Source organism: Dreissena polymorpha, chromosome 12, assembly GCF_020536995.1.
Source record: "Dreissena polymorpha isolate Duluth1 chromosome 12, UMN_Dpol_1.0, whole genome shotgun sequence".
Taxonomy (NCBI): domain Eukaryota; kingdom Metazoa; phylum Mollusca; class Bivalvia; order Myida; family Dreissenidae; genus Dreissena; species Dreissena polymorpha.
The window spans coordinates 15,698,114-15,710,521 of record NC_068366.1 but is presented as its reverse complement, the minus strand read 5'-3'; the positions used below and the strand labels follow the sequence as shown (position 1 = coordinate 15,710,521).

Here is a 12,408-nt window from a genome sequence, read left to right as displayed (position 1 = left end):
GGGCAAATAGTATACCGATTATTACTATCATTACTTCGATTCAGCAATCCTTCTTAATAGAAGATATTGTAACGGCGCCTTTTGCTTAAGGGTTGAAAAATGTAGAAGGGTGCTCAGTTGGGTATTCAAAATTATTTTTATTTTAAGTATCTACAGGTGTATAAGGCGAACAATAGCAGCCACACGAGAAAGGGTTTTGAAAACTTCTTCTTTGGCTACCACGTGTATATGGATAGGCAGTGAATTCGATTGGATAACTGTTCTTGGGTAGAATGAGAATTTATTGTAGTCATTTGAGGTTTGTTTGTGTCAGTGGTTACTGCTGAATCTGGATCGGCGGCACACAGGAACAAGAAGGTTATCAGCAGGAGTGATGATAACTACATGATGGATAATTTTATAACGCATGATGAGATGGATTTATGTTCTGCTTGTTTGAAGTGTGGGAACATTGGGGGTGTCTAATATTTAACTTCCTGAGCTTGCGTTGTGATATCTGTTTGTAACGAACCTGGCTGCACGTAATTGTACTTTTTGCAGTTGCAGTTGATTCATTTGAGCTTTTGTCTGTGGGTCCCAAGCAGTGGAGGGGTATTATAATTTAGGCCTAAATATCCAGGGGCATAGCTGCTATTAGACACAGCGGGCCCGGGCCGATCATTTTTTTAAACATGGAAAAAATAAAAATGCTTCAGCTTCAAAAACGCATTAAAATGTTGACCCTGAGGGGGTGAGGTGTTAGAAATCTGCATTTCATATTGACATTATCCTCAGACAATGGAATCTGTTCGTGTTCGAAGGACATATCTTCCAATTATCAACTCTACTTATTTCTATGCGTAGATTCTAGCTCGCTTCTTTTCACTTTACTTGCTGTTACAAGTTTACACAGATCTACATGTAGATTTACTTGTCTCAATTTCAACACTACATTTAGTTGTAATTGGTAATCGTTGGATTTTAAAGAAACATTCCGAATGTTGTTTATGATCGCGGAAATCTAAAATGGAGCACTTGCCCCCGTATCCCGATTCATTGACTGAATCAAGGTTTGTTTGGTCCCTTGATGCCGAACAAAAACGTGCCGTTTTAGATATGCAGACATTATTATTGGAAAGAAATCCCATGGTTTGACTCGGAATAAGTGGAGTGTTACACTTTTAAATGTTCCTCTATTGTATATTGTTTAAAAATTAAGTTCTCTGGTATAAATATCGTACGTGCTTTTACTTGTTATTTCAATGTTCCTTGAAGTTTTCATTATTTCCATTTAATGTAATTGGTAATGGGATCTTCATTTACGTACGATACATTATTTAGTTCTTAATAATTAATTATTCTGTCCATTACGGTCTTAGTGAATGTTGTATTTGTAGTGTTTCATTTTCAATTAGCATTAAATGTTACCATTCTTCAATTTATGCAAATTAGCGTTAAGCGCTAATATTCTATGATACATAATAGATGTAAATAATCAAAGAAGTCGACAGTGTAAACAGCCCATTTTATTCTCTGTAAAATATCCAGAAAACACTGTACTTCAGTCACGCACAGGTTTCCTTAAATATTTTTTCGGTGGCTGCTGAAATTTGATCAGACTTTCCCAAATACGTTACTCATGTGATCCTACGTGGTCTCACGCAGTACATTGATTCACCTACTTTTTTATATTTGTTCGGGTCAAAGTTGTTAACCCTTGGTCATGGAACTTTCTAGAAGTTTCTACTGCTTACGTTTGCGTTCTTTATTTGGTAAACAATTTAGATTGGAATGTGCTATTCTTTGTTAGCTTAGTAAGCTGTTTTCTTATAGTACGTCAATATGATAGAGTTTGTAGCTCACCTTGCACAAAAAAGTATTCCGGTGTAGTTTTGTGAAAACTGGGCTTAATGCGTGATATGAACTGCACAATTCCTTAAGTATTTCTAACAATGTACAATAGTTATTCTAAACAATATGCAATAGTTATTTTAAACAATATGCACTAGTTATTTTAAACAATATGCAATAGTTATTTTAAAATTTTGTTAATTGAAATTAATTAAAACTTTATTAATTATGATTAATTAAAATTATTAAATAAGTTAAAGTGAAAATTTAAATATTACAAATATTTCATAAGATTGTGATTTTAATTGGATTACATAAAGATAAAACAGTACAATTTAGTTCTCTGACATTGAGATAAGACAGTTAAATATCAAACAAAAAACAGGCCAAAGTCGTATATTTTTTTTAATCTGATTATTTGTCTAGATATGCTTTTAATCTCACCACAGGCGTTAACATATTTAAAACTGAACAGGGGCAGGACCCCCGGACCGCCCGTTTTTATGTATCATAAACGGGCCTACAGCTAAAAAAATGCTAGCTACGCCCCTGATATTGCTTTGTAAGCATGATCTTTAGCGTTTGATGAGTTGATTGTTAGGTTGAGGCAATTAAATCCAAGTGCCTGGTTTGAATAGTAAGTGATTGAGTTTAGATATTTATCCCTTTGAGGTTACTTTGGAGTGTAATACTTTTTTCGTGATTTACCTTGCCAAGGATGTGGTCGTGTAGTTCGCAAGGGAAGATTGCTTTCCTTGGTAATGCTTAGAATGTTACATTTTTCAGGGTTAAATTATTATACAGTCCTGTTCCCATCGACAATCAGCATTAATATCTATCTGGAGCTTATGTGCTTCGGGATGATGCTACCATGTGCAAAAAGACTTAGAGAGGTTTGATATTAGCAGCAAAATCATTTTGTGAATCATAAATAGGATTGACCAATACTAATATTATGGGCCAATATAAATAGTATGCAGCTAGCAAAGGTGATTGGTTGATACCAAATCATATCCTCTTATCAATGGCTGTGTGTCATTGTAAGGAAACAACAAAACTGATCACATTGTTTAACCGTTATAGTCAGTGTGGGAGAATAGCGTTCCCCTTTAAGTACCCTCCGTTCAGGGCGGCCATGGTATAGGCCATGCATTTGGCAAGATTAAAGAATTCGTCTTTGTTGTATGATTGCATTAAAAAATTGTCAGCCGTTCCTAATACTAATATTGTCCTAGTACACTATGCTTTTCAGCATAATTACTTATGAGCTTGAAATCTTCGGTGGTGCGCACTGATCGTATAATGCATGCTTCTAAACCGTCGTGACTGTCATGGCGTGTCCCATATCTTGTATATTTTTTCTGCAGGCATTATGGTACATGTCTACAGGGACAATAAGGAATTGGTCCTGAACTTTACAAAGCATCAGTTTATCAGACTTCTTAATCTTTGTTAGCTTAATTGATTTTTCGGCAAGTTTTGTAACACATTTATGATATGTATGTTAACCTTACTTTTAATTTTTAATGTTTTTTTTTATAACTTGTTTATGTCATTGAATGGATCTCCTACTTAAACATACTTTAGAAATAAACTGTGCATCTTTTTCCATCATCAGCCGTCTTTTAGGGATGATAATTATCAAGTTTTTTATTATTTTACGTTAATTTGCTTTTCCATAATACGTGTCTGAAAGAGGCAATTTAGAGAATTTTCACCGGGCACTGGTACCACCCGACTACTATAACAGTTAAAAAATGAAACAGCATCGAGATGCAGGGTCATAGGTCAGCCCAAGGTCGATGCCATCTGTTGAACAAATCAAAACTCGTGTGTGATCGATTGTATTAAGTATGAATTAAACTCACATATATGATTCTAATAATAAACGAAACGAAACAAAACAAACACAGATGGAACGATCAAATCCAGTGCCATCGAACATTCTGTTTATTAAAATATAAAAATAAAAATAACATTCGTAAGTATTTAGCTTCAAGCATTTTAAAACTATACACCAACATGTTATAACGATATTGTGTAGTACAAAATAACTGGTAACCGCTTTACAATAATAGGTGTTGCCAAGATTTAAAAACTGGGTCAAGTACACATATATATTTATAGTAATATATAATATATATAATAATATAATGTAGGCATACAGACAGCAAACCATTAGGATTTAGACCGACAGTGAAATAAACATTTGTTTATTCATAAGAATCCCAAACATATGCGCAAATAAATATAAACAAAATGCATGTATAATAGCAGCACACATTGTTTTACGAAGACCTTAGCTGGCTCACTTCTGTGAGTAGCTTACGGTGCGACAAGAAGTAGTATTAGCAGCTGCTGGCAGTTGTGTTAGTGGCGGTGAAGTAGAAGAAGTATTAGAAGCAGTTGGTAGCAGTTGTGTTAGTGGTGGTGAATTAGTAGAAGTAGTAGTATTAGAAGCTGGTGGCAGTTGTGTTAGTGGCGGTGAAGTAGTGTAGTAGTTTTAGCAGATGTAACAGAAAAACGTATACTTATAATAACGCATCAATTAGAGAACACTTTCAGTATTCATAAGACTGTGAGAAACGCTTTGAAAGGAAACGTTAGACAGTCACGGTATATTAAGAGGGATGAAATATTCCTTTTTTTCATTTTGAATTCCTATTTATATGTGATATCAGCTTGCATATTCGACATGTTAACACACACACGCCAAAAATATATATTATTAATTATTTAATGTATTTTTTATGTTACATGTACGCACACTTGCAACTTCATAACATGACCGTAGCAGAACGTGGAGCTCATGATGCCCATCATTTACACCCCGACAGTGGGGCAGCCTGCCTCAAGTACGGCCTCACCCTCAGGAAACCAAGGTTAGGATGACCCCAAATCTACGTTACAATCTCTACGCTGTTTGCCAATGCCTTTTTTCTAGACGTTAGACATTAATGGGTTAATGTGGTGTTCTGATACTTAAATTAAATCAGAAATGTTAGACTTCGTAGTTATCCCATTTATGCCTACCATCGAGAAAATCAAAGTACTGAAAGTACTGGTTTGACGATGCTTTTGAAGAGGATGGATATGTAGAGGATATTTGTTGGATTCGGTGGAATATCGATTTTCCCAGAAAAACAGCGAAAAATATCGATATTTTCACTGTTATTTTTCACTGTTTAAAACAGTGAAATACCAGTTTATCTCACTGATATTTCTGTATAAATCACCGGAAAGCATAAAATAAATAAGCATCCATTTAAGTTAATCTACATCACCGCAATTGTGTAATTTTTATTGCTTGTCATTTATCCGCAGGTCAATAGTTAATAGTTGTGGTGCAATCGTTTTCGTTCTTGGACACTGCACTCCCTTCAATGAGATTTATTTACCTAAATATCTCATATTTGAACTTACAATTCTTTTGGGAGTAATGGTCCAGACAACTTGATAAAACAGCAAATATATGCTAACCCATTATTTTTCGAGGAACATAATTGAGAATTCCTTTGCTAGCCCCAATCACAGTATGTTGGGGTATAATAATAGTCAAATTTTGTTTTTCTTCTCAAAAGATTGTCGTAGATTATATGTTGAGGAGTATATCATCCAAGACTACAACTTATAGAAAGCCATTTTTTTCATTTATTTTTATTGACAAAACAAGGTTTTGTAACAATCTATACTATACATAGATAGCTTTAACAGCACAATATGGCTCACCTAAAACTGATTGTTTCCTAGTGGTGTTAACTAATTTTTCATGAAGATCTAGAAAAAAGGCATTGTGAGTATGAACAAACTATTTGCGTCTATCCGATCTAGTTGAGCCGTGTAACCGAGTTCCTACTTTTATTTATTTGAACATTCTGATCAACTGCCATGAAGATCAGGTAAAAAATGTAAGTGTAAACATAGATTTTAATTATTTTAGTTATTGATCAAATGCTTGGAAGCACATGACCCACTTTGGAACGTGACCTGTTAATCACTGAGACTAGACCTTGTTACCTAAATGTTGAATATGCTACTTTCAAGCTTTACTTTGAAATTATTTAAAATAATGTTCTAACCAATTTACAAGTTGATCAGAGAGAGAATGTGACCACTAAAGTATAAACATACCTTTTCTTATATTTGACCTAGTGCCCTAATTTTTTTTATAGAATATGAAACCCAAAATGACATAGAGGTGACTAGATCCCAAAAGCTCACCATGAGCATGTTGTGTGATTACACTCAATGCGTTCAATTTTTTTTCACAGGCTTTGCCATTGACCTTTATAGTATGGATGGCTTTGTTATTATTTATTGCTATTATGTACCTGCAAAAGTGTGTATGTTCACAATACACAAAGCATATGACATAAATAGACTAATTGAGCTTATAATAATCTGATTACTATAGCCAGGTCAATTAAGGACTTAAACAAACATTTTTGTTGTCCTGATTTCATGAAGACTTGAGATATTTATGCAGATAGAGTTTCAAGATATGGGATTATCCACAAATAAAAAGTATTTTTGATCTGTGTTGTGCAGGCTCTTTTTCCATGAATGTCATTCAACCATTGTGTATAAAGAACGGTTCTGCATATAATTTGCCCTTTTGATAGGAGATGACCAGGGTGACAGAGAAAAGGGATATGCATTTGAGATCTGGTCAGGACTCCATATAAAAGTGGTTATATTTAAAAATGTTTAATTACCACATGACCACGGACTCCGTGACATGACTAAGGTTCTAAATTAATCAAGTATGAACATTTGAACTATGTCTTTTTAAAACAATTAAAAAAATAATATTTGATGTACAAATTTAATCTACCAATTTGTACAGATACTACTTTACCTATATTTGACTGTATTGAATGTATGAACTAGTTAAAATATCCATAAGAAAAAGAGATCAGGATATTAAATATTCATTGCCTGAAGCAAAGACCCTGGAGCTATGTTTATATATCTTTAAACACACTGATTAAAGAAGTAAAACAATACATTGATACAACAGAGGTAAAATCATCCCCTCTGAGCAATATGATACATAATTATGTATCATATCTTTTCATCTGGATCTGGATTGGTACACAGCAGGATGTTTAGGTGTGCGCGCTGCGGGAGAGATATAGGAGTTACTTTTATTTTGGATTTAATTTAATTTACTGATATTCATCACTGAAGTAACAGTATGATCTCATATGATATAGATGTACATAATTGTATCAAGCAAAATATATTAAAAAAAATTCAGTATTAATTCACTGTCATGATTTCAGTATCATTAAAATGATTTCAGTAAAGTCTATCATTCATATGCATCAATTGTGTAAATATCAATATAAGTATACTACATGAAAACATTTTTGAAACAAGGGCTGTTTGTAAAACATGCATGCCCCACATATGGGCTGTCAGTTGTAGTGGCAGCCATTGTGTGAATACGATTTTTGGCACTGAGACCTTGACCTATGACCTAGTGACCTGAAAATCAATAGGGGTCATCTGCCAGTCATGATCAATGTACCTATGAAGTTTCATGACTCTAGGCGTTAACTTTCTTGTGTTATCATCAGGAAACCATTTTACTGTATCAAGTCACCGTGACCTTGACCTTTGACCTAGTGACCTGAAAGTCAATAGGGGTCATCTGCGAGTCAGGATCAATGTACCTATTAAGTTTCATGATCATAGGCGTAAGCATTCTTGAGCTTTCATCCGGAAACCATTTTTCAAAGTTGAGTCACTGTGACCTTGACCTTTGACCTAGTGACCTGAAAATCATTAGGGGTCATCTGAGATTCATGATCAATGTACCTATGAAGTTTCCTGATCCTAGGCATAAACATTGTTGAGTTATCATCCGAAAACCATTTTACTATTTCGGGTCACCGTGACCTTGACCTTTGATCTAGTGACCTGAAATTCAATATGGATCATCTGCGAGTCATGATCAATGTATCTATGAAGTTTCATGATCCTAGGCATAAGCGTTCTTGAGTTATCATCCGGAATTCATTTAACTATTTCGGGTCACCGTGACCTTGACCTTTGACCTAGTGACCTGAAAATCAATAGGGTTCATCTGCGAGTCATGATCAATGAACCGATGAAGTTCCATGATCCTAGGCAAAAGCGTTCTTGAGTTATCATCCGGAAACCGTTTTACTATTTTGGGTCACCGTGACCTTGACCTTTGACCTAGTGACATCAAAATCAATAATGGTCATCTGCGAGTTATGATCAATGTACACATGAAGTTTCATGATCCTAGGCATACGCGGTCATGAGTTATCATCAGGAAACCATTTTACTATTTCGGGTCACCGTGACCTTGCTCTTTGACCTAGTGACCTCAAAATCAATATGGGTCATCTGCGAGTCATGACCAATGAACCTATGAAGTTTTATGATCCTAGGCATAAGCATTCTTGAGTTATCATCCGGAAACCATCTGGTGAACGGACATACGGACCGACATGTGCACTTCGCCAAAACATTTATAATTATATTGTTTATTCTTGAAAATGTATTTCCTCTATTCACTAAAAATAACACTTTTGATAAGAAAATTCATATATAATGATGTTTACTTTTATTTTCAAGAAGCATAATGCCTCTTTTTAGTTGTATTCAGCCACAAGTTCTTGTCAGCCACTTAAGGGTTATATGTTGCCTTTCCTTTACTAAATGCATAATAATTCTACACTTTGAGACATTCGAAGGGGGACATAATAATACAGTAGCATGAACCAACAAGGGAGGCAACTTGTTATGTCACAATTTGGCAGTGTATACAAAGTGGTACTTAATTATCTCGCTAAACATGGGTCTAAATTTTGTTTAAAAGCTATTTTCTGATTGGATGAAACAGTCCAAAATCATCCAATAAATAAAGGCGAGATATTTATCTTGCGGAACATGCAATGCCATGCCGCATGCAAGCTATTTATAAAGTAAATATCGTAAATCAAAAAGATTGTTATGTTTTTTTTTCGCGGTCATAGACAGTGTTTCTGGCTGAAATCGATGCAATATTACTTTAAAATCATTCATGCATTAGTTTTTAGCAAGAAAGAGGTAGAATATTAGTGTAAAACATATTTTTTTTATTTAAACTTGTGTCTGCTACAATTTAACGAGTGGTTACGGGAATTACCGATTATACAGATGTATCGACAGTCATATGCAAAACAAAAGAATAGCTTGCATATTTCAAGTTTATCAGCCTTGAAATTACCTATTAATCAAATGAGAATCGAAATTATTAAAATATAAACCAGTAATGTTTATTAACACCAAACTCTTTGGGCACAACCATCATATTTTTGGAAACCGTGACGTATTGTTTTTCGGAAACCGACGATCGGTAATTTCCATAACCAAATGGAAAAATTTCATCACTGACAAGTTTCGTTTCTAATGTTTTTCTCAAATATTCTACCACAAAATTATTGTATACCATTACACAAATGAATGACAAGTTATAATTCCTTGATTTTGGGGAGGGACACCTGTCTATAAATGCTTACAAAAACGCATTAAGGCTAAACTTAAGTGCATAAAATATTGAAAAATAAATCATAATTCAAGTATAGACAAGTGTTCGTTTTATCCGATATATTCATTCATCTACATTGCTCAGACACTCAAATTTATTGGAAATTATTACGAATATCTGATAAAACTTGCATTATTTATTTTTATCTTTAAACTTCCATTTCATAAATGTTTTTTTTTATGAACGTCGTCAATTATTATTTGTATATCGATTTCTCTTTAGTTTGAAAATCATTTAGGCAAATATTTCTCATGTAAGATAAAATGCAAATAATTAATAAAATATTCTCTTGTAATCAGTATGTTGGTTTATCGGTCAATAACAATATCACTTTAAACATTGAATTATTTAAAAGTTATAACAAACATTAAATGTTCTCTGAACAAATGATTCATAACACATATAACGGATTGATAGGAAGATATGAACAAATCAAGGTTGCTAGGTTGCCCGCCTAGAATGGTCCTGCTAGTATGGAAGTACTTGATATATAAATTTATTAGCCTGTCGGTGTTGTAAAGACATAACATATTTTATGAATGTCTCAAAGTGTAGAATTATTATGCATTTAGTAAAGGAAAGGCAACATATAACCCTTAAGTGGCTGACAAGAACTTGTGGCTGAATACAACTAAAAAGAGGCATTATGCTTCTTGAAAATAAAAGTAAACATCATTATATATGAATTTTCTTATCAAAAGTGTTATTTTTAGTGAATAGGGGAAATACATTTTCAAGAATAAACAATATAATTATAAATGTTTTGGCGAAGTGCATCATAGTATTATCATAGTACCAGTTTTGGTCTAAAAATCCAGTAACCTTTTTTAAATTTCATAACCCTTGTTGCAAAAACAAAAACATGAAAAATAGAATTTTCAGAGTAACCTATTAAAATAAAATAAAAAATGCTTTATAAGACCCTAGATATTATTTTTGCAATCATTTTTAATCGATTACACATGTTTTACAAAATTATTGTTTCATTCTACTCATGGTACCAGTTTTTTGTCAGAAAATTAATTACATTTCTTACAAATGCGTTACCCCTTGTTGCCAAAAAAACCTTCTGACTTAGTGCATTTTACTATTTATATTTGTATGCATTTGAATGTGTTTGAAAAACTGTATAATCTTAAATGACATCTTCTGACCATGCATGTCCTAGATTTCAAAATCCAAGCCCTGGTCTGACACATTGGTAACATTAACGTTAAACTGCTACCAGGCTTCTGAATTTAATAAGCCAGGTCACAGGAAACGGGCAGTCTAATCAGTATCTAATTAAACTATTTGTCATTGTCAGAAAACAGCTCTTAAGCAAACATCTTTCAAGCAACTGCAGGCTGAACTGGATCTAAACTGGCCACAATCGCCTTAATGTCTCTTTTACTGGGATACAGTTCATTTAATTTTAAAGAGATCTTTTCACGTTTTGGTTAATTGACAAAAATTGAAAAAAAGTTTTATCAGATTCGCAAATTTTCGTTTTAGTTATGTTTTTTTTAGAAAACAGTTTTACTGAACAATTTTCCATGGTCTAATATAGCCATTATATGCATCTTTTAACGATTTAAAAGTTATAAAGCGTTGTAACGTGAAACGATTTAATAATTTGGAGAGATATATTGTTGTTGTTTAATTGTGTTAAACTACGAAGATTACTTATATTAGGTATAAAATACGTCAACCATTAATACTTGGCAGAATAGTCGAGCAGGCTAATGCGTTTTAACTCCAAGACTAAGGGGGACACTGGTTCGAGCCCTGCTGCGGACTACTTTTTTTTAAATTTTATTCTGGATTTTTAACTGGAGCTTTTAAGATCCAATGTTTACACTTATCAAAAATATAAACCATTTAATGACTAACTTCAAAACATGTCAAAATATGTGAAAAGGCCCCTTTAACATAATATCTACTCCTATAAATATGAGGTCGATATACATGGACTAAACGGTAAATTACGTCTAATTATTTGGACAATTATGATATCAACTACTTAAATAAAAAGAAGAAAGAATTCATACAAACCAGTAATTTGAGTAAAGAGATTTTAATCAATGTTGCATTTCAGAACATCTTTGTGATATGCAAATCCCATATGACATGTTGATATCGGGTATCTTAGCCATTCAATAAGTCGCAAAATGCTCGAACAAAATTTATAAAGCAAAATGTGACTTAAATTGATAACTGAAAATACCAGTATCATCAGTATGCCAGTTTGTCTTGTCAAGCTGTCGAGATTCAGAAAGTGCTTCATTCACATTGAATATATCCTTCGAATTCCATTTATTGTTGCATTACTTAATAGCGAAACAAGCCGATTTAAGCTGTAAGAAAGTTTTGACACGAGTGTTATTAAGTCTCTCATGGGCGAAGCCATTGTTGTAGACAGTGATCCATTCACATCGAATATATCCTTCGAATTCCATCCATTGTTGTCATTAGCGGAGATTTAGTGAATAAATAATTCATATATCATAAATGACAGCTTCAAAATAGCGAAACAAGCCAATTTATGCAGTAAGAAAGTTTTGACTCGAGACTCTCATGGGGCGGCCATTGTTGAATGTTGAAACACGAACGACAACTCTGCGAGGAGAATGTTATCAATGAAAATCAACGAGGTCGAGGTATTTCGATAAGAAAAATCGAGTTATCTCAATCGGACTGGCTCGATCTTTTACATAGGTCGCCATTGTGAAGAATTGTTTGATGGTTATCATACCTTAGACGATGCTTAGACATTTGCAAACAGCATAGATCCAGATGAGACGACGCATCATGCGGCGTCTCACCAGGGTCTGCGCTGTTTGCTTAAATGAATTTCTGTAAGAAATATTCAAAATATAGAAATAAATATACTAGACATCCCTAATTTTGGAAAAAATTGATCCAATTTAGAAGGATGGGAGAGTCCACTAGGCTTAAATGGGTTTAATAGCCATACTGCAGAAATACACAGGACGTAGTTCAGTAGACTGACAACATGTTGCTAACTAGAG

General features: G+C 33.7%; 1 pseudogene; it reads left to right on the top strand.

The window, feature by feature from the left end:
• The first annotated feature begins 1,005 nt into the window (after positions 1-1,005).
• The window catches only part of LOC127852392 (NADP-dependent malic enzyme, mitochondrial-like), a 51,071-nt pseudogene continuing 39,668 nt past the window's right edge, over positions 1,006-12,408 (top strand).